The sequence below is a fragment of the Eulemur rufifrons genome, chromosome 19, assembly GCF_041146395.1.
Source record: "Eulemur rufifrons isolate Redbay chromosome 19, OSU_ERuf_1, whole genome shotgun sequence".
NCBI classification, from domain to species: domain Eukaryota; kingdom Metazoa; phylum Chordata; class Mammalia; order Primates; family Lemuridae; genus Eulemur; species Eulemur rufifrons.
In genome coordinates, this window is record NC_091001.1 from 13,975,895 (window position 1) to 13,997,007 (window position 21,113).

The following is a 21,113-nucleotide window of genomic DNA, read 5'->3' on the forward strand; positions in this document are numbered from 1 at the left end:
ATTATTTTCAAAATTATGATAAATGTTTGAAACTTAGACTGTGCTCATTAAAATTGAGCAAACTATTTTATATCTAGAGAAAAATCTTTCTATTCAGTTGAATTTAGGTAACATTCTTTTGTACTGTGAATATACATAAAAGATTTATTTAAATGGAAAAGTTTATTTTCAATATAAAAATGTTTTCTGAAGCAAAATCTTTTACAAACAAGTTATCAAAAGTTTTAAATCTTATTTAAAATATGAACACATTTTTAATATTTATACACATATATTTATGAAATTTAAGTAAATGACTAAAAAGTTCAAGCATATAACTTATTATTTTCATAAGCATAGTTTATAAAGTAAACACAATTTAAAATCCACCAGTAGTTCTAGTGCCCACATAAAACAAAATCAGTATTAAGCTATAATTTTCACTTGATGGAAACCAATGTTATGCATTATGCTACATCTGGTATCTCTGTGAGCCTCAGTAAGTCACTTTTGCTGTGGAATCTTCAGTTTCTTCATCTCTAAAAATGATACTCCTATTAATGATAATAAAAATAATTATTATTTTATAAACATTTTCTAGGGCTCACTGTGCAGGGCTGTGTTCTATGTGCTTTACAAATATTATTTCCCACAATCCTGAATAACTTAGTGGCATGAGAATGTTATTACTCCCATTTTTACAGATGCAAAAACGATCTACAGAAGCTAAATAAACTGTCCAGATCAAACAGATAGTATATATAGCTTGGATATAATTATAATATTATTACCTAATTTACAAGGAGGCTATGAAAATTAAATGAGAGAGTAGACACAAATTCGCTTGACAAAATTAAATCAACACATACAAAAAGTGTAATAGTGGTAATAGACTATAATTTTTAAAATAATTTTCAATGAGACATAAGATATGTTCAAAATATATGCATTGACACACATATTTCAGGTTCTTAGACATTTGAAGATATACGAGTCAACACTCAGATTTTTCCAAAGTAAATACAACTGAGAAAAAAAAAAGTGCTTCAAATTATATTTCTTCAATTAAAAAATTGGAACTTTATTTAATCTTGCTCTTTTATACTTAATTACCTGGCTTTTGTATTCACCTATTTTATATATACAAGTTGCATATATTCATATGAGTGGTTTTTAGCAAATTCATGTAATTGTACAATCATCACTATAGTCCAATTTTTAAAATATTTTCATTACCTTAAAATACTCCTTTTTCCCCTTTGCAGTCAATCCCTGGTTTCTTCCCAAATTCTTCTACTTCGTGTCTCTAGATTTGCCGTTTCTTGACATTTCATATAAATAGAATCATACATTATATACTCTTTTGGAAGCCCAACCATGTTGTCAAATGTATTGGTAATTTGTTCCTTTTTATTGCTGAATAAAATGTCAATGTATGGATACACCACATCTTGTTTATCTATTCATCAGGTAATGGACATTTGGATTATTTAAAATTTTTAGCTAATTTTAGTAAAGCTGCTATGAAAATTTGGTTTTTGGTTTTGGTGTGAACATATGCCTCATGACTCTTGGGTAGATACATAGGAATGGAATTGCTGAGTCTTATGGTAGATTTAAGTTTAACTTTTTAAGAAACTGTCAAAGAGATTTCCAAAGTGATGTCAATCATTTTTTAAAACACATATTAGTCTTTTTTGGAGAATCTTTTGTCCATTTTTCACTGGGTTTTTTGTTTTCTGATTATAGAGTTGTAAGAGTTCTTATATGTTGTAGATACAGGAGTCTTCTTCCAGATGTAGGCATTTCAAATATTTTCTCCAAGTTTACTGCTTCTCTTTTTTATTTTCTTAACAGGGTCTTTTGAAGAACAAGCATTTTAATTTTGATGAAGTCAAATTCATCCTTTTAATTTTTTTGCAAATCATTCTTTTATGCCATATTCAAAACCTTTTTATTAACCCACGTTCACAGAACTTTCTCGTATGCACATGACTTTGATTTGGAACTATTATACATCACAAGAGAGGGTTTGAGTATGTATTTGCTACAACATTCATGGCGTCCTTTGTGACCCTCAGCAGAGGTAGTTGCTTTCTGATCTGTCAGACAGCTTCTTGGCACAGTGGCTTACTGAAAGTGCCAGAGTGAGTGTGGTTCTGGAGCTGGCGGCCCATATGTCATTTTCAGATTCCTCAGGTTACTTGAGATAATAACTTCCTTGGTGGCCTTGTTCTGTCTCATGGTTCTGTTTGTTAAGCCTCCCAGTGATTATCAAATCACTTTTGGCTTAAATTAGCCAGAGTAGACTTTATTGACTGCTACTAAGGACCTTAGTAGTATATACACGTAAAGAAATTAATCACAAAGCTCTGGTATTTCAATTTGGGACAAAAGGAGACAGTAAAATATATTTTATAAACAACACAAGGTACCTATTATATACTATATACTAGAACTCCTCCTAACACCGTTTAATGAGTCCAAATTTATGAACATCCATGATCTCTATGGTACTGGATATGTAGCCTTAAAAGCCACAGAGCATACACCTATAACTAAATTATATAAAATGTGAGACATGTATTTTCTTCTATTTTTCTCTTTGTATTTATTTTTACATAAAAATGGAGATCAAAGATATGTTTACCTGATATTTCACATTATTTTGATATGTGAATGCTCATTAAAATTCATATAGAAAATATGGGATTTTCTGCAATGAGGAGGCAGGAATTCATTATTCTATAGGCAGTTAAAGGGTTCACTTTTAGCCTATAGTTTGACAGTCTGACTGACCAGAAATTTAGTTAACTCACACACAAAAAATCAGATTACAGAGAAGGGAAAACTATGCAATACAAAAAATAATGATTTTACCCAAAGACTAAATTTCTCTTCAGAGAAAGAATAAAAATCAAGCATAGTTTTTTAAAAATAAAATATGAAAATGGTGTTTTTCTTAACACAAAAACAAAAGAATATATATAAATTAAAATATATGTTTATATATGTATAGATATATTTATAACTTTGCATATATATGTTAAGGAGTTTTTTTTTTTTGTATTGAAAGGGATGTGAAAAGAAAGAGCCCGTTATTATGACTATCTAGGAGAGAAATATTTATGGTTTATTTTTAAGGTGATTTGATGAATTCTTCTTGATAATTCTTGAGGTTTCACCAAATTCTAGCTTTATCCTATTAAGTATATGAGTTACAGTGAGAATGCTGGACCCTTCTCACAAAATTGAAAAGGATGCAGACAACAAATTCTCCAAAATTAATGATAAATCTAACCTATTTTCCTTGCTCTTCTGATCATGATTATTTCTATGCAATTGGTAAATTACTGAATTACTTTAACATACACTTTCATTCATTCATTTATTATAAAACTCACATTTAGTGAACTACTTTCAATATTATTTTTTTAGCTGGTGAAATGGTAGCTAAAAGAATAAAAGCAGCTGTATGCACTGTATGATACAATCCACAACAATCCATAATCTGGTTTGCTTGTGTGTTTGTTTGTTTTTTTCTTTTATAGAGATGAAGTTTCACTATGTTGCCCAGGCTGGCCTCAAACCCCTGGGCTCAAGTGATCCTTTGTGTCAGCCTCATGAGTAGCTGAGACTATAGGTGCACATCATCACAGCTGGCCTCACATCTTGTGTTTTTTAATTACATAATTTGTTAATTAAAATTAGAAATTTTCTAAAACTGCCTGTCAAATTTGTCTTCTCTCTTTTTTTATTTTGGATCAAATTTCTCCTTTTTCTACAAAAAGATATATGTAGTACACTGGTAAATTCTTTAAACCTAAAATACTGAAGATCTGGTTTGCTCTGTCTTAGGAAAGTAACATCTTTTCTGGTTGTCAGTTTCCTTGTGTAGAAAATGAGGAGAGCAAGATCTCAAAGATGCATTTATTATAATTTTCTATAATATTATGGATTCTAGCATTGTAATGTTTAAACTTCAGAACCAAGTTAATATTGACTTATATGTTAAATATCTAATGATAATGAGTTTTACGTTTTAAAAACAATACAAGGAAGGAGCATAGGGGTCAATTGACACGTGATCAATGAAAGTTGTTACTATGGCTGTCTCTTTCCATTTTCCCCCATAACTTTTCAATTCTGACATTGAATTCTGACATTCCTAATGTTGTATACCTTTTTCCTAATATTCTCGCTCATATAATTTACCTTATACCCTTTCCAGTGCTGTATTTGTATCTTTGGCATTATGTCACGTGAGAAAATGTTAACTTCCAAAACTGAAACTAAGATTTTACACGTTTTGGAATTTTTTTATTCACCACAACAAAAAGTTGAACATTAAATTTTTAAATGAATATAACAATCAATATAACAACCAAAAACTATGAACAAGTGTTATAGACCTGCAGTACCCAAGCTCCAGCCAGCAGACCACCAGCCAATGGCCTGCTAGGAACCTGGCCACACAGCAGGCGGTGAGCAGCAGGTGAGTTAGCCAAGCTTTATCTGTGTTTAGAGCTATTTACAGCTGCTCCTCATCTCTTGCATCACCACCTTAGCTCTGCCCCTTGTCAGCTCAGCAGCCGCATTAGATTCCCATAGGAGCAGGACCCCTGCTGTAAAATGTGCATGCGAGGGATCTGGGTTGTGAGCTCCTTATGAGAATCTAATGCCTAATGATCTGAAGTGGAGCTGAGGCAGTGATGCTAGTGCTGGGGAGTGGCTGCAAGTACAGATTCTCATTAGCAGAGAGGTTTGACTGCACAGAGACCATAATAAATCAATTGCTTGCAGACTCATATCAAAACCCTATCAATATGTGGCAAGTGACAATGTAGTAATAATAGAAATAAAGTGCACAATAAATGTAGTGCACTTGAATCATTCTGAAACCAACCCTCCTCCCAGCCCCCACCCTCCCACCTCCGTCTGTGGAAAAATTGTCTTCCATGAAACCAGTCCCTGGTGCCAAAAAGGTTGGGGACCACTTCATAGACTACTTGAAGTATTTTTTCCTAATTTGCATTAATTACCAATTCAGATAAATTAACTAAATTGCCTAAAGCCACAGTGCTAGTAAGTACCTGAATAAGGATTCCAGAACTGGGTTTTCACTCCCAGAGTCTGAGTGCTACTGTAAGGAAGAATTCTGGTTTCCATTTGAAAGGGAGAAAAAAAATAAATATGAGGTTTAAAAATTATATAAATATATATATATATTTAGTCTCATTTGTTTTAATGATTTGAGCACAGGGAGAAGGAGAGAGAGGAGGAGGGGAAGAGAGGGGAGGAGAAGGGAGCGGACACTTGGGGCTTAGGGCTTCAACATGGGAATGGGGGGTGCAACTGAGTTCACAGCAAAACACATACTGACTTTTTCACCACCATATAATTGCTAAAATAATTCTGTCTGGGAGTCAGAGAAATTCCTTGAATACATATGTATTATCTCACAACAATAATTTTAGATCTTCCTTTCTTCTTCCCAGAAAATGAAACAAGACAAAGTTTGTTATTTTTAGATAAAATTGACCTTTCTGTGAAAAATGAATTGGCACTCAATGGTCTCTTATGTAAAGCAGCAGCTAATAAGAGAGAAAATGAAGTGATTAAGGAACACTTCAGAATTAGGACTTGGACCAAAATTATCCACAAGTTAAGACCAAAACTATGAATAACAAATATCATATAAGAGAGGTTAGAGATAATACTGGAGGGAAATGTTGTCTGAGTTAATTGACAGTACCAAGATAAAGACTTTTTGCTAAGAGAAAGATGTGAATTTCGTATTAACTGTATATATTTCCTTAATTTATTAAATAATAGCTTTCTTGGCCAGAATATAAATTTGGCATTGTTTCATGAATTAATTCTTGCCTGTTAGCTATGGCTTTTGATTCAAGATCATATGTCCCACTGAAATTTGGCCTTTAACAGTGCTATTGAAATTTCAGCTTTCTTGTCATTCTCAAATAAACCTGTGAAGCTTTACACTTGAATTTATAACATGTCTGGCATTCATGTTCTCATGCATTCTCACGCCACTCTCAGTTTCCCTAAGTGAATAAAATAGTGATCAGTTCACTGATTTCTAGTATGTTTTATAAACTAGAAAGTCTCACTAAAATGGAAGGTAGCATGAGCCACAAAACCTGGCTTCCTCTCCATTTTCTGCGCATACACAAAATAAGACCCCGAAAGAAATAACTTCTGAATGGTAAAATACATGCTCTCCATTATATGAGGTAAACTTCTTCTTGGGACATAATTGTAGATATTCTCATTTAAATTATATCAGGACCACTCATCTAGTTTTAGCGTGAACTTTAAGTTTCATATTTTATGGTGAAACAATTTAAAAAGAGAAACATGTGTCTATCATTTAATTTATGGAATTTCAATACCATTTGGAACATTGATAATAAATTAATTAAACTACGCAAACAGAAAACTAGAACTGAGAAAATAAAGGATCACTTTTCTAAAATAGTTCCAATCTGGTTTAAATAAAATGCCACTAGATAGTTTTTTTTCCCAATAACAATTCAACCAGAAATGGTGTAATATAATGCTTTCACATTAATAGACCATCAACTTTATTATTTTAAAGTTTCATAAATACTCAGGTTATCCCCACCAAATGAAATAGAAAAGTACATACAAGTAAAGTAAGTTTCTGTTTAATGCAAGTGGTAATACAAACTTTATAGTCAATTATTTGAGTAAAACAGGTAAAAATGTGGTTGAGGCTATTTGGTAAGGTATTGCTATCATTTATCCCTTTAATTGTTAACAATAAACATAGGCTTAGTGTTGATATTGAGTATAAAAATGGTATAATTTTTAGAAAAATAATTTATTTTCATACTAAAATATTTATTAGCAACTATATCTTACTGAAGAGTAGTTACAGGCAAACTTTGAATTTTGAAATTCACCCACATTAAAATTTCTGAGGCCTATAGACTTAAATGAGAACATATACTTCCTCCAGTTTCCTAATTGGAAAGTTCTGAGTGGCACTAATTTATGGTTTTGGAAACTAATCACTTCCAGCCTAGAACAAGGAATGGAAAACACCTACTGTAATTTAAATTAAAAGAAAAAAAAATTAAAAGAAAAAAATCAAGCGATTTAAAATAAGGCTGGGATAAATTTTTTTCTGTTGAAAACTCCTACACTATGCTTTATAATCAATTTGTTGCAAATATTCATTCAAAGGTTAGCTTTGGGCACTAACTTTACTGCAGATATATGTAGAGTAATACCCAAGATTTAGTAATAACTCAACTGTTATTTTTAGTAATAATTTATTATTTTTAAAAGATTCTCAGTGAAAAGATAATAAGTAAAATACAGTAGTTTATCTATTGTATTTTACGTATCATAAGCCTTAAGCTATTTATCTAAAGAAGTATTTCCTGGGAAACCTATAGCCATTAAATTGAAATATCTTCCAAAATTCAAGCATGTGCTATTGATACAGGAAAGTGGACCCCAAACTGGGATCTGTTTGAAGGCCAAGTGGGTTCTTGGCTTCACACAGGAAAGAATTTAAGAGCAAACTTACAGAGCAAAGCAAAAGCAGGTTATTAAAGTAATAAAAGTAAAGAAAAAGAAGGCTGCCACACAGATAGGGCAGCAGCTATCTCTCAGTGGAACAGAAAGTAGCCCCTTGTGAGTTTCCAGGGTCTTATTTTATATCTTCTATTTAATTTTATCTGAAGCACAGGAAAGATCATTCCTAAGACTTCTGAGAAAGGGGTGGGGAGTTCCTGGAATTGAGGGTTCCTCTTCTTTTAAACCATATAGGGTAACCTCCAGGAGTTGCCATAGCATTTATAAACTGTCTAGGCATTGGTGGGAGTTTCTTTTAGCATGTTCATACATTATAAGCAGTGCATAATGAGCAGTGTAGGTAACCTCAGGTCGTTTTTCATGGCCATCTGTGTTCTAGCTGGTTTGGGCCTGTTTTTTGCTGTCTCTTGTTTTATCAGAGCTCTTGGCTGGAGGCTTATGACTCTATCAAATAGGCCCTGACAGTTCCCTATCTCACTATGAAACCCAGTATACAGGTACATAAGAGAAAACTAAAAAGAAAGACCAAGACAGATAGTTCTTCAATTATTCTACTACCTTACCTTTGCTTTGTGCTTGAATTTCTAATTATAGCCGCTAACATCTGTGCTCCTGAATTAGCTGGAGTTTAGATAAGGTTCTATTTTCCAAAGGCAAAGAATCAATTTAAAATATTCAACCTCTGTACTAAACTTCATTTGGTTAGATAGTAATAATTATGCATTTTAATTGAAAGTAAAGGATATTTGTAGGTTGAGCATTTCAGTATAGGAAACATCTAACACACATACATAAAGTGGAAAATTATAAATTAACAAAATCAGGTTCTAACAGTGCGTCTCGTCCAAAAGGCCATTTCAGATCATTTAGTCAAGTTAGAGATTTTTGTATTTCATTTTATTGGGTTTATTTTTCAGTAATTGAACTGAAAAGTTAGAATGCTTTAATTTCTGTATTATTGAAGAAATATATTAAATTACTATAAATATTTAGTCAAGTAAGATACATTTCTTACCAGGGTTCTTTTATGCGTATCAAGCAATTCTTTCGCTTTTTAACTTAAACATAGTTTTACTTACAGTAGCTTATACATTCATTAACTTATAATTTATTCAGTCTTATTTTTTTAAAAAGTGAAGGGAAGGTAGAGAATTGGAATTACGAGTGATACAAAAAAAAAATGGAGTAATTCAACTCTACTGAGTTAGAATGTGTAAAGTTGGAAGGAGGTCTAAAATTTGTTTTAGTGGTTTTTTCAATCTATGAATTTATTTCCTGTGGGAATATGGAAACATCACTATAACTTTATATGTCAGTTTCCAGTATCTAATGAATAGCTCTGTGAAATGAAATTCAATATAACTGTACTATGTAAGAAAAGCTTATTTTTTATAAAGTCCACTAAAAACATGATTGAGAAATATTTTCAACAAACTTGAAACAACTGTTGTGCAGTATTATCTATTAACTGTGCAAATAAAAATAAAATAGAAAATATTACCAGTATCAGAAAAAAACATTTAACATAATTTTTCAATGACAACTCAGTCTAGAACCCAGCAAGGCTACAGATGTGGCATATATCAGACTGGAAATTCCAAATTTAATTTTCATTCAAAAATTTGAAATACTATTTCATAGTAACATGTGATGACACATTTGCCAAAATGCCTCTCAATCTGTTTTAACAGATGTTGAAAAATAGCTGCTTCCAATTTTATAACCACCAAAATATGTGACAAAAAACTGTTGAAATAATTTTATTACCATGGGGTGAAAAAAAGAAAAAATAGAACAGATATTGTACAGATTTGGCACCATATTATTCTCAAATATTCACTGAACTTATAAAAGGTGCCAGTGATGTGATTAACACGGAAAAATAGATATTCTAAAAAATCAGCTATGTCTGGCTGTGAATGATATATTTGTTGAGCATCTCTGTATTTTATGATGCCTCTAATCAAACTATGTGATGATATCAGGAAAACTCCACTTTCCTGTATTTTAAAATAAGATGTGTTTCTAAATATCTTTACTTATTCTTGGAACAGAAGACGTTTATAAGGAAAGCATCAAAAAATTTGATATGCCAAAGTGTATCTTTCAAGAAAGACTCTTAATGGCACTGTGATAATTAGTAATAATAATAATAAATCTTCGAAGACACAGTCAGTGTTGGAAAATATTCCTGCCTAACCAGGAACATAGTCCTAAAAGTCAAGTCACTCAACTTATGATTAGAAGAAAAATCCTTCTGATGAACTATTTAATTGGGTATAACAAGGCAGTTTATAGCTAATCCTAAATGCACTAATAGGAAGCTAAAGGCCTATATTCAATGTTAGTTTTGCTCCCTTTAGATCTTGATTATAATTACAGTTTGCTCTTTAATTATTCTGCCTCTCATTTTCAATTTATGATTAAGACCAATAGCATGCCCTAGAGACCAAAAGTGCTGAGGTGGACAAGAATATAACAGAGGACGCAATTCTTTTAGTCTATTGGCTCATGTGGCCAAAATGGATTCTTATTTTGTTCTGTTTTATTTTTAATCTAATTGTTCCAGAGTAAATACAAAGAGAATACTGTTCAAGAAAAACAGTGTCTATCTTCTCAAATGCAGGCCAGAGCAATATTTTCATAGCCTTTTTAACACACTTCATCGTGCCACTGGCTGTGACTAAACCCACGGATCCTGGGCCTATAATGAGGTCTATCTAATGCCAACTCTGCAATTTACTGGCTTCATGATCTTGGAAAATGCTCTTAAGCTGTTCATGTTTCAGACACCATGTGTTTAAGGATGATAGAATAGTGCACCAATCACAAGAGTTGTTTTGTTGATTTTCTCAATTAACATGTACAAATCATTTTGAACAACGTCTGGTACATTGTAAGCCCTGAAATTTATGTAAGATAGTGCCATTAATATTGACCAAAATATTTTTTGGTGATAATTATGTTTTGCTAATTCTTAATTGGAGGTAGTTTTGGTTGGCTTTAACATCTTCTTCTAAACAGATAGAACATAGAATTATGTCATCAAATATTTTCAGCTCAAAACTGAGAAGTTTATAGACAACATAAAATAAGGTTTATGACTTTTAACTATTTTGATTCCTATAACATATATTATGTTAATTCAAAGGGCTACTTAAATTCACGGCACGCATTATGAGCTGCCTTCCCATTCTAAACTAGAAACATCTTTCTAAACTGCCCCAAACATCAGTTAATTATAACAAAAGAGAATAGGAAAAAGAATGAACAAAAGTATTAAAATGTAATTAGATGCTAAGAGTAGCACATATGCTCAACCCTTTAGTAATGTGCATAATGGAATAGGTTTAAGAGATTAACAAGACCAGTACAAAGTAGTGAGGATAAAGGCAGAATGATGAACAGATGATGTTATTTTAATATCAATCAGGGCAAATAAATAGCCAGGACATGACATAGGGACATTTATTGATTCATTTGTTCTATCATGTGGTCTATAGGAATAAAATGTTAGATGTTAGTCACTCCACATAAAAGACTTTATTCTTGCAGACTTTTTGATGTCCTAAATTGTGTACCTCATCAGATTTGTAAGCTTTTTCTTAACTCTTTTAAATGTTCAGATCAATTTGATGTGTGAATTATGTATCTTTCTAATCCCTGATTAAATAATCTAGTCATTCTGTCTTTCCTGATGTCCTAATGCCTAGATGGAATTAATTGTTCCCTTATCTAAATTCTTATAATATTATATCCATGAATCTTTCAATTCTTTTCATTACTGTACTCTGGAAATATGTGTAAAAATGTTTATAACCAGAATGCCACTGGTCCTCATAACCTGTGTTAGGAATGAGACATGATGAACTAAGGTAACTCAGATTTATTAATAAATGGCATGTTAGCCCATCCTGAACACTGTTTGGCCTCAACTTTCCTCCAGACAACCCCAAAGAGCTTTTGAAGTCCTCAGACTCGAGTCCCTGTGGTGCCAAAGTGGCACAGCTGTTTATGACTTTCTTCTTTTTATCACAAATTGTAGAAAGGGCAGTCAACATGTAATCATATTTCCTAGTGTAGCAGAAAATTTAGTAACTTTTGTTGCTTAAAATTTTACTGATAGCCACCTCATTCTCACAGTCTCTGCTACTATTAACTGTTAATATTTATTGAGAACTTACTATTCCACCATGTGCCAAATACTGTTCTACGTTCTTTCCGTAAGTTACTGTTATCCACCGTGATTTGATATTTGTGAGAGGTGAAAGCTGTGGGTCCTGTTTCAGTCTTCTACATGTGGCTATCCAGTTTCCCAGCACCATTTATTGAATAAGGATTCTTGTCCCCAGAGTATGTTTTTGTCTGCTTTGTCAAAGATTAGATGGCTATATGAGGATGGTTTTATATTTGGATTTTCTGTTCTATTCCACTGGTCTGTGTCCCTGCACTTGTGCCAATACCAAGCAGTTTTAAGAACCACAGCCTTGTAGTATAGTTTGAAGTCTGGCAAATTAATATCTCCGATTTTGTTTTTATTGCTTAAAATTGCTTTTGCTATACGGGGTCTTCTCTGATTCCATACAAAGTGTATAATTATTTTTTCTATATCTGTGAAAAATGATGTTGGTAATTTAATAGGATTGCATTGAATCTGTAGATCTCTTTGGGTAATATAGACATTTTAACAATGTTGATTCTACCGATCCATGAGCATAGCATGGTTTTCCACCTATTTACATGCTCTGCAATTTCCTTCCTCAGTGTTTCATAGTTCTCCCTATAGAGTTCCTTTACCTCTTTAGTTAAATTATTCCTAGGTATTTTATTTTCTTTGTTACTATTTTGAAGGGTGTTGAGTCTTTAATTTGGGGTGATAACAGACTTAAACCTTAGGTGTGAAACGATTAGAATTCTAGAAGAAAATGTAGGAAAAACTCTTACAGACATTGGCCTAGGCAAAGAATTTATGAACAAGACCCCTAAGGCAATCACAGCAACAACAAAAATAAATGAATGGGACCTGATTAAATTAAAAAGCTTCTGCACAGCCAAAGAAACAGTCATGCGAATAAACAGACAACCTACAGAATGGCAAAAATTTTTCGCATACTACACATCAGATAAAGGACTGATAACAAGAATCTATTTAGAACTCAGGAAAATCAGTAAGAAAAAATCAAACAACCCTATCAAAAAGTGGGCAAACGACATGAATAGAAATTTTTCAAAAGAAGATATAAGAATGGCTAACAAACATACGAAAAAATGCTCAACATCCCTAATCATCAGGGAAATGCAAATTAAAACCACAATGAGATATCACTTAACTCCAGTGAGAATGGCCTTTATCAAAAAGTCCTAAAACAACACATGTTGGCGTGGATGTTGAGAGACAGGAACACTCATACCCTGCTGGTGGAACTGCAAACTAGTGCAACCCCTGTGGAAAGCATTATGGAGATTCCTTAAACAGATTCAAGTAGACCTACCATTTGATCCAGCAATCCCATTATTGGGCATATACCCAAAGGAACAAAAGTCATTCTATGACAAAGACACCTGTACCCGAATGTTTGTAGCAGCACAATTCACAATTGCAAAGATGTGGAAACAACCCAAATGCCCATCAATTCATGAATGGATTAGTAAATTGTAGTATATGTATACCATGGAGTATTACTCAGCTATAAGAAATAACGGTGATATAGAATCCCTTTTGTTCTCCTGGAGAGAGTTGGAACCTATTCTATTAAGTGAAGTATCCGAAGAATGGAAAACCAAGCACAACATGTACTCACCAGCAAATTGGTTTCCCTGATCATCACCTAAGTGCACATTTGGGAATGACACTAATTGGGTATCAGACTGAGATGGGTGTTGGGGGGAGGGGTGGGTGTATACCTGCATGATGAGTGCATTGCACACAGTCTGGGGAATGGTCACGCTTGAATGTGCTGACTCAGGGGGATGGGGTGGGGGGAGGGGATGGGGTGTAACTACATGATGAGTGCAATGCACACTGTCTGGAGAATGGACACGTTTGAAGCTCTGACTAGGGGGGATGGGTGGTACATGGGCAATATATATAACCTGAACTTTTGTACCCCCATAATAAGCTGAAATAAAAAATAAATAAATAAAAGAATTACTGAGTTGGAGATCTAAGTTGAAGATATAAATTTTGAGTGAGAAATAGGCTGTGTTGCTTCCTTATATCTTACAGAGTTGTGAGCCTATTTCTTGCTTGGAGAATATTTAAGAAGGATGAGAAACAATTTAGCATTTTGGCTTCAGAAGAAAAGTAGAAAGAATAGAGAACATGGATTTCAAAGAGAAGTGAATTGGCAGAGAATGAAGCAACAATTTTAGGCAAAACAAAGTCAGGAATTATAATCAGAACTCCAGGCAGCCAGACTTGGAGCTTTCTCTCCAATATCACTACTTCGCATTTAGCCAGTGCTTCAAACTTGAACCTGCACTTGTTTTACCCCAGGACTGAGACATCGCCCAATATGTTTGACAGATTTAGATGCAGTCTCACAAAGAATTTATGAAATATTTCCTTCTGCAGTGAGAACACACAATAAATAAAATATATTGAGGTAGTTCACATTTAAAGGTGATATACATTACTGCTGGTGCCCATAATGAGTAAAGGAAAATGTAAACGAGGCACCTTCCACAAAGCTTCTCAAATGATACTATATTAGAAAAGACAAAACCGGTACTGGTACATGATGTGAAGTAGTGGACACAAAGTATATGTTATCACACACGAGGAAGACCCTCAGAGGTTCCCAGAATAAGTAGGGAGATGGATCAGCAGAGGACTTATATTTTCCATGAACATCCGAGAGCAAGAATAGGTTTCATAATGATTACCAATATATTCAGTCAAAACTCCTTATGTGTACCTACTATGTGTCAAATGTTTAAAAAAAGTTAAAAACTCCTTCTTTGAAGCTTCATATAGCAAAATATAAAAACTAACAGACTAAAGTATGTTAAGTATTATTTTCAATACACTTTACTTATTCCCCATTCTCCACTCAGCAGTGGCATCTGTGCATACTTGAGACTTGTGCATTCTTTTAGTGACTTGACTTTTAAGGACATGAGAGAAATACTCAGAAATAAGAGGGCTAGAGAAAGTTTTGCAGTCATATACACTGGGTCCTGCCTAACCTATGATACCTTAGGAAAGAGGGTAAAACAAAGCAAAGTTAGCAAAAAGAATCCTCAGAAAGTCTTTATAGTTTGAACAAGCATACAAATGAAATTTCATTTGCTATTGTTAACAAATTAGTTTTAAAAACTATTCCACTAGGCACTGTCTATTTTAAATTCTCAATTGCACAGCAAATTCTAAGGGAAAATAATAAGAAGAAACATCTAGAGTATAACTGGGATGTGTCTTATTATACTAATTAGTTCTAATAAGGAAACAGATATGATTCTTCTTTTCAGTGCATCTGCTCAATTGATTCTTACAGCCATGATAAATTCAGATATTGGAATCACTAGATTCTCTTTATTTTGAATTCTTAGAAGACAGTCAGATAGATTTTGTCAATGTCATTTGGCAATTAGAAAATATTTTAATACATTTGAAATAAATACGTGAGGCATGAGAATAGTCTTACTCGTTGTGTGTACGTTTGAATTTCTGCTAATCAACCCATGTTAGAGTCTGGTTTTCCTGGGGTTATCTTATCTAGAAATTTAGTTAGACCCAGTAGGTAACTTTAACTGAACCATGTGAGCAGTTTATTTGAATCCCTTTAGCTAAGCCCAGCTGATATTATGCTGACTTTGGAAAACATCTTTCATTGTACTTTGTCAGAAATAGGACAAAATGAGCAATCAAGAAGCCACAAAATTAAAAATGCACACATAAACTAAGAGAAAGAAAAGTAAGGTGAATTTTGGTGTGTCCTAAAATTTAGTTTTCATTTTCTTTCTGCCTTAGAGCTTCTTCCTTCATCCTCAGAAAATACATCTCTTCATTCAAATTACAGTTTGCATTATCTGTCATTTCAGCAGTTAAGTTTCATGTCACTCCTGAATGGGCTAAGAGAAGGTCAGAAATTTGTTCATCACCTGCCCAACATACACTGTGCCTTCTTTCTTTTTTTTAAATTAGAATTGTTTATATATTATAAGGAGACCCAAGTGGCTTTATGCTGAACAAAATGAACATTTCTCTTATTAAATCAAAGAAAAATTTCTGTTCACAGAGTTAAGAGATTTTGGAAAGTTTATTGCAAGTTATACATCTGTGTTTTCTAATAGGCTTAAAGTAATTGGTCCCATTTACAATTCTCCTTTTGCCCTTACTTCTTTACTCACTTAACTGAACATAAGAGAATTGCTAAATGTGACCTTCCTTGAGATGGTATGTTAGTGCAATACAATACAATCTTTTTTTTCCTCTTCTTTTGTCACTTTTTGTATTATAAATTGCAATAAAAAGTATGATACATATTATGTTTACCTGACTATGTATATTTTTAAAATCTGTTAATACAGTTGAAACACAGTTATGTGACTTTTACAAGTGCAAATAAAAACAAATTCTAGAGGCTTCCATAAAGATGGTAGAGTAGGAGGTACCAGAAATCTGTCTCCCCACCTAAACAACAATTGCCCTGACAGAAGCTGCCTGATGGAACTATTTTGAAACTCCGGAGTCTATTGAAGGCTAACAACTTCCAAGATAAGGCGTAGAGGTTAAATTGCAGTTAATTTCAGTCAATTTTAACTCTCAGCACAGTAGCAGCTACATATCCTTCTCCTCAGCTCTGTGGCAGACAACTGGGCGTGCATTTCAGGAACATCTTGCACACAGTTGGATGGAGCCACGGTGGGCAAAAAGCACCCTGTCCTCCCAGTATCAAGAATCTGTGCTCTTATTGCTGTTTATGACCACAGAGCTGTAAACAAAAAGGCAGGTGGCCATTGGTGTTGCAATCCCCTCTCCCTCTGGTTGACTAGCAGGATATTTAAAGGGCTGGCACTTTTCCCTTTACTCCTTTTCTTTTCTTCTTTGGGTAGATAGACATTAAAGACTATGACATTCAGTAGTACATGACTATATGGAGAAAACTAGAAAGTGGTTGTCCAAGCCCAGGGAAAGGCATAGGCTCAGAAAAGACTAAGAAAACCTTAAGGTTACACTTCAGGCTGATCATTGGCAAAGAGACAGCCCACATGATGCTAATAACAATAATAATAACAACAATAATATTAATAAAACAAACAACAAACAAAAACACTAGCAAAAAACAGTAAGCACTAGAGAAGAGGAAGAATGTTTTTTTATAGAGTTACCACATTATTAGACTGAAATGCTCTGTTTTCAACAAAAAAATCACAAGGCATTAGAATAAACTGGAAAATATGGCCCATTCAAAGGAAAAGGAAATCAACAGAAACTGTGTCTGAAAAAGACAGATGACATATCTTCTAGACAAATAGTTTAAAACAATTATCTTTAAGATGCTCAAAGAACTAAAAGTAGATGTGGAGAGTGTAAAAAAAATTATAGATGAACAAAATATAAACATCAATCAAGATAAAAAACTAAAAAGAAAACAAAAAGGAACTTTGGAGCTGAAACATACAATCACTAAAATGAAAAATTTACTGGCGGGATTTAAAGGCAGATTTGAGGTGTCAGAGAAAGAAGCAGTAAACTTGAAGACAGAACAATGAAAATTGTTGAGTTTGAGTGGGGAGAGCAGAAAGAAAAAAAGATTGAATAAAAGTGTACAGAGACCAAGGAAACTGTGGAACACCATCATGCAGACCAATATATGCACTGTGGGAGTCCTAGAAGAGGAAGAGAAAAGAGAGGAAAAAATTGAAGGAATAATGGCTGAAAACTTCCCAAGTTTGATGAAAGACATGAATATGAACATCCAAGAAGTATAAAGAACTCCCAATGAACTCAAAGAGACCCACACTGAGACACATTATAATCAAACTTTCAAAAGCCAGAGACAAAGAGGCAATCATAAAAGTTGCCAGAGAAAAGCACCTTATCACATATGAGGGATGTTCAATAAGATTATCAGAATATTTCTTATCAGAAACTTTGGAGGGCCAAATGCTGTGGGTCAGTATATTTAAACTGTTAAAGAAAAAACAATTCTTCAAAATGAGGGATAAATTAAGACATTCTAAGATAAACAAAAGCAAGGAATTTGTTACCAATGGACATGCCTGCAAGAAAATGCTCAAGGAATCCTACAGGGTGAAAATAAAAGGACACTAGACAGTACCTTGAAGCTTTATAAAGAAATTAAAGAAAAAAATCTCAATGAAGCTTGAGTTAAAATTTGAAGAGAAAGACTGATTCCAGTTCCTTTGGACTTTGCCATTCTGAACTCCCAAATTATACACAGTGGAGAAATGGCACACTGGTCTCAAATGAATGAATGGCAGAGAAAACTTTTTGCATCCTCATCTTTGCATATCCTGCACATACCACTTCAACCAGATGTGATCTGATACTAAGATACTAAGAGACAAGTGAAGATGGGAAGGCTTCTGCATCAGTCTGAAGAGTAAAGCAGGAGCTCTCCCTGATACTACAATGTTTTATTGTTCCTTCACCTTAGAGACCAAGATGACAGGTCTCAGAAACTGTGCCTCTCTGTCCTTCCAAGTATTCAGAAAATTATCCTGGAAAGAAAGAGGTCAGCGTAATGAGTGTGACAAAAGAAGTCATAATAGGCAGCCCTGATAAAGAGCAGATAGATGAGGCTGAGTTCCTTCAAAATCAGATGCTGAGACAAGGATTTGAGAGCAGTTTAGATAGGAGGTGATAAGCAAAGGAAGGGAGGTATTGCCATGGGCCTTGCCCTCCCCTATCCTTTGGCCTGATTGGCGGGACCTTGAGCTCACCAGCCCCTCTACTAACGGATAGACATTGAATCCTCACCCCAAGACTATTCTTGGATCCTGCTCCAAAAAGATATTACCCATCTACCTTTTAATATCACCTGCTGAATATCCCATCTGTTCATATTACCCCAACATAGTCCCACTTGCATAGGACCCAAAAGATATGGTACAACAGATGACTGGATTTAGTACAAGGATAATTAACAAGGATCCACAAAAGTTTCTACACTTGGGTCCCAAACCAAGTGCATACAGGCAGGATGTGAGAACAATAATAAATGGCCTAAGGCTTGGCAAAGACAGGGATGACAACATAGTAAGCAGAGTAAGGAAACTGGCGGACATAGCCCAGTGCTGATCACACATAAACAGGCTCTGTCCATTCATAGAAAGCCAGGGGGAACAAGAGCAGCCTGGCAGGTTGAGACTCTCCAAAACCCTCCAGAAACCAGAACTGGGCCATGGGAAGCTGCCCTCAACTAGCCATTGTAAGGGTGAGACTCCAAGTGGTCAAAAGTTTTGAGACCCTGGTGACAACCCAGGAGCACCTTCCTGAGCCACCTCAAAGGGGCTGGAAAAGGGAGATCTGGCATGAGCACCTAAGCACTTTCACCCTTATCCTTCATTCTTACTGCTAAAGCCCCCAACTATATGAAACCAAAAGGTTCTGTCTGTTTCTGGTGCACCAGGTCCCATGAGCTCCTTCACAGCACTGGACTCTGTCTCTAGTCTCCCTTGAGTCACATCTGACAAGGTTGAGCTCTGTACTCGGCGCACTGACCACCTCTGCTCTGCCTCCCATGTAGTTCTTAGCCCTGAGCTTGCCTGGATTTGGGCTTCTCCAGGATTGGTCCTCTCCTTAGGGTTTATTGGCAACCAATAGAAGCTCTTCCTAGGACTGGGGTGGCAGGGAGGTGGAGAGGCAAGGTTGGGAACTACTGGAAAATATTGCATACATTTTAGTGGTCCTTCTTCTACTCAAATTTTAGAATAAATGTTTGATAATGGTAGTTTTTATTTGAAAATGCCTTTACATTTGCTGGGATGTGATAGTGGACTGAAATTAGTTGCAAAGCTGAGTGTTAAGGAAATACAAAACGTGATGTATTCTCTTAGGCGCACATGGCCAATGAGAAGTAGTGCCCATAACCACTGCATTTAGCATCTTTATTAATGATCTGTTTGAAGGAACACTGTGCTTCACTATCTTTTTTTTTAACTTTTAAAACTTTTCACAAATAATTTTATTACTATAGAAAAGGTAGATAGGTCAAAGAAAAACTAAGAATAATCACTCTTCATCACACTAGTCTAAAATAACCACTCTTTCTTTGACTTTTTTTTGCGAACTTGCCATACCTAAATGCACATATATAAATGAATGTCCAGCTGAGGACAACCATACAAAACAAAACCATGAATTCTAGCAATGATTTCATTAACTACCATTGCTCATAGGCATCAACTCTCATTAACTCAACTCAGTTGACATTTCTGTTAGGAAGTCAGTTGATGGCTACACAACATCAGTGGTAGAACCACACGTCTAGCCCTGGGGTCTGCAATCCAATCCAGACAGGCACCATTAATCTGGAAGGGACTTGTAATATATTGAAAAGGAGGTAATTAAATTGATTGAAGATCTGTAATTGACTCTGTATCCACCAGAATTTGAGGTATCAATAGGCTTATCCTATTCCAGTTTGCTTTACCTTGAAATAAAAATTAACTTGAGGAGTCAGGGAGTCAAAATATTTTGTGGGAATTCAATGTGCAAGAGAATGTGTACAGGAATAAATAGGAGCATAACCACAAAGAAAAGAATGGTACTACTTTTTAAGTTGTTGACTTATGTCTGATCATGTAAGTCATTTTAGCTTTTTCTCTATGGCAAATTGGATCCCAGGTCTCCCTGGAGTTGATTCATTCATTCAGTGTGTATTTATTGAGCACCTGTTTTCAAACAGCTCGACACTCAGCTATGAACAAAAGCAACAGTTACTGCTAGTGCTTTGGAACCTTATGCTCTTAAAAAAATAAAATATTAACCAAACAACCAAAGGAAATGAAATGTGGCAAGTGCTGTTAGGAATTTTTAAAATATACCCTGTGTGGTAAGATCATCTAATGAGAGTTTCACCTAATTGAGGAATAAAGGAACACTTGGTAGTGAAGGCAACATTAGAATTGCAAGGTAAAGGACAAATGTATTGGGTATGGAAGAAAAAAAAAAAAAACATTTGGGCAGAGGGAACAGCATGTAGCAAGGAAGAGCAAGGTACGTTCAAGAAAGTGAAGGAAGTCCTGGTGTAGATGTCAAACAAGGTGTGGGCATGTGGTGCAAGATGAGAATTAAAAGGCAGGTAGAAATCACGTGTCCAAGTTCTTTGGGCCAAGTTTATGTCCTCCTTTTTTACACCAAAAGTGGTAAAAAGACAATGAGTGTGATGAGTGTTGTAAGTATGATAGGTTTATGGCAGGAGGTGCTAGACATGAAGATTATGTTTAGAAATTATCATTATGGCCACAAAAATAATGGTCTAATTTTGTGGAGGAGAGTGTTAGGAGATCACTACTGTAGTCCAGACAAAAGATATTTTTTGTCTGGACTAGCATGAGGGAAGGTGTGATCTAGG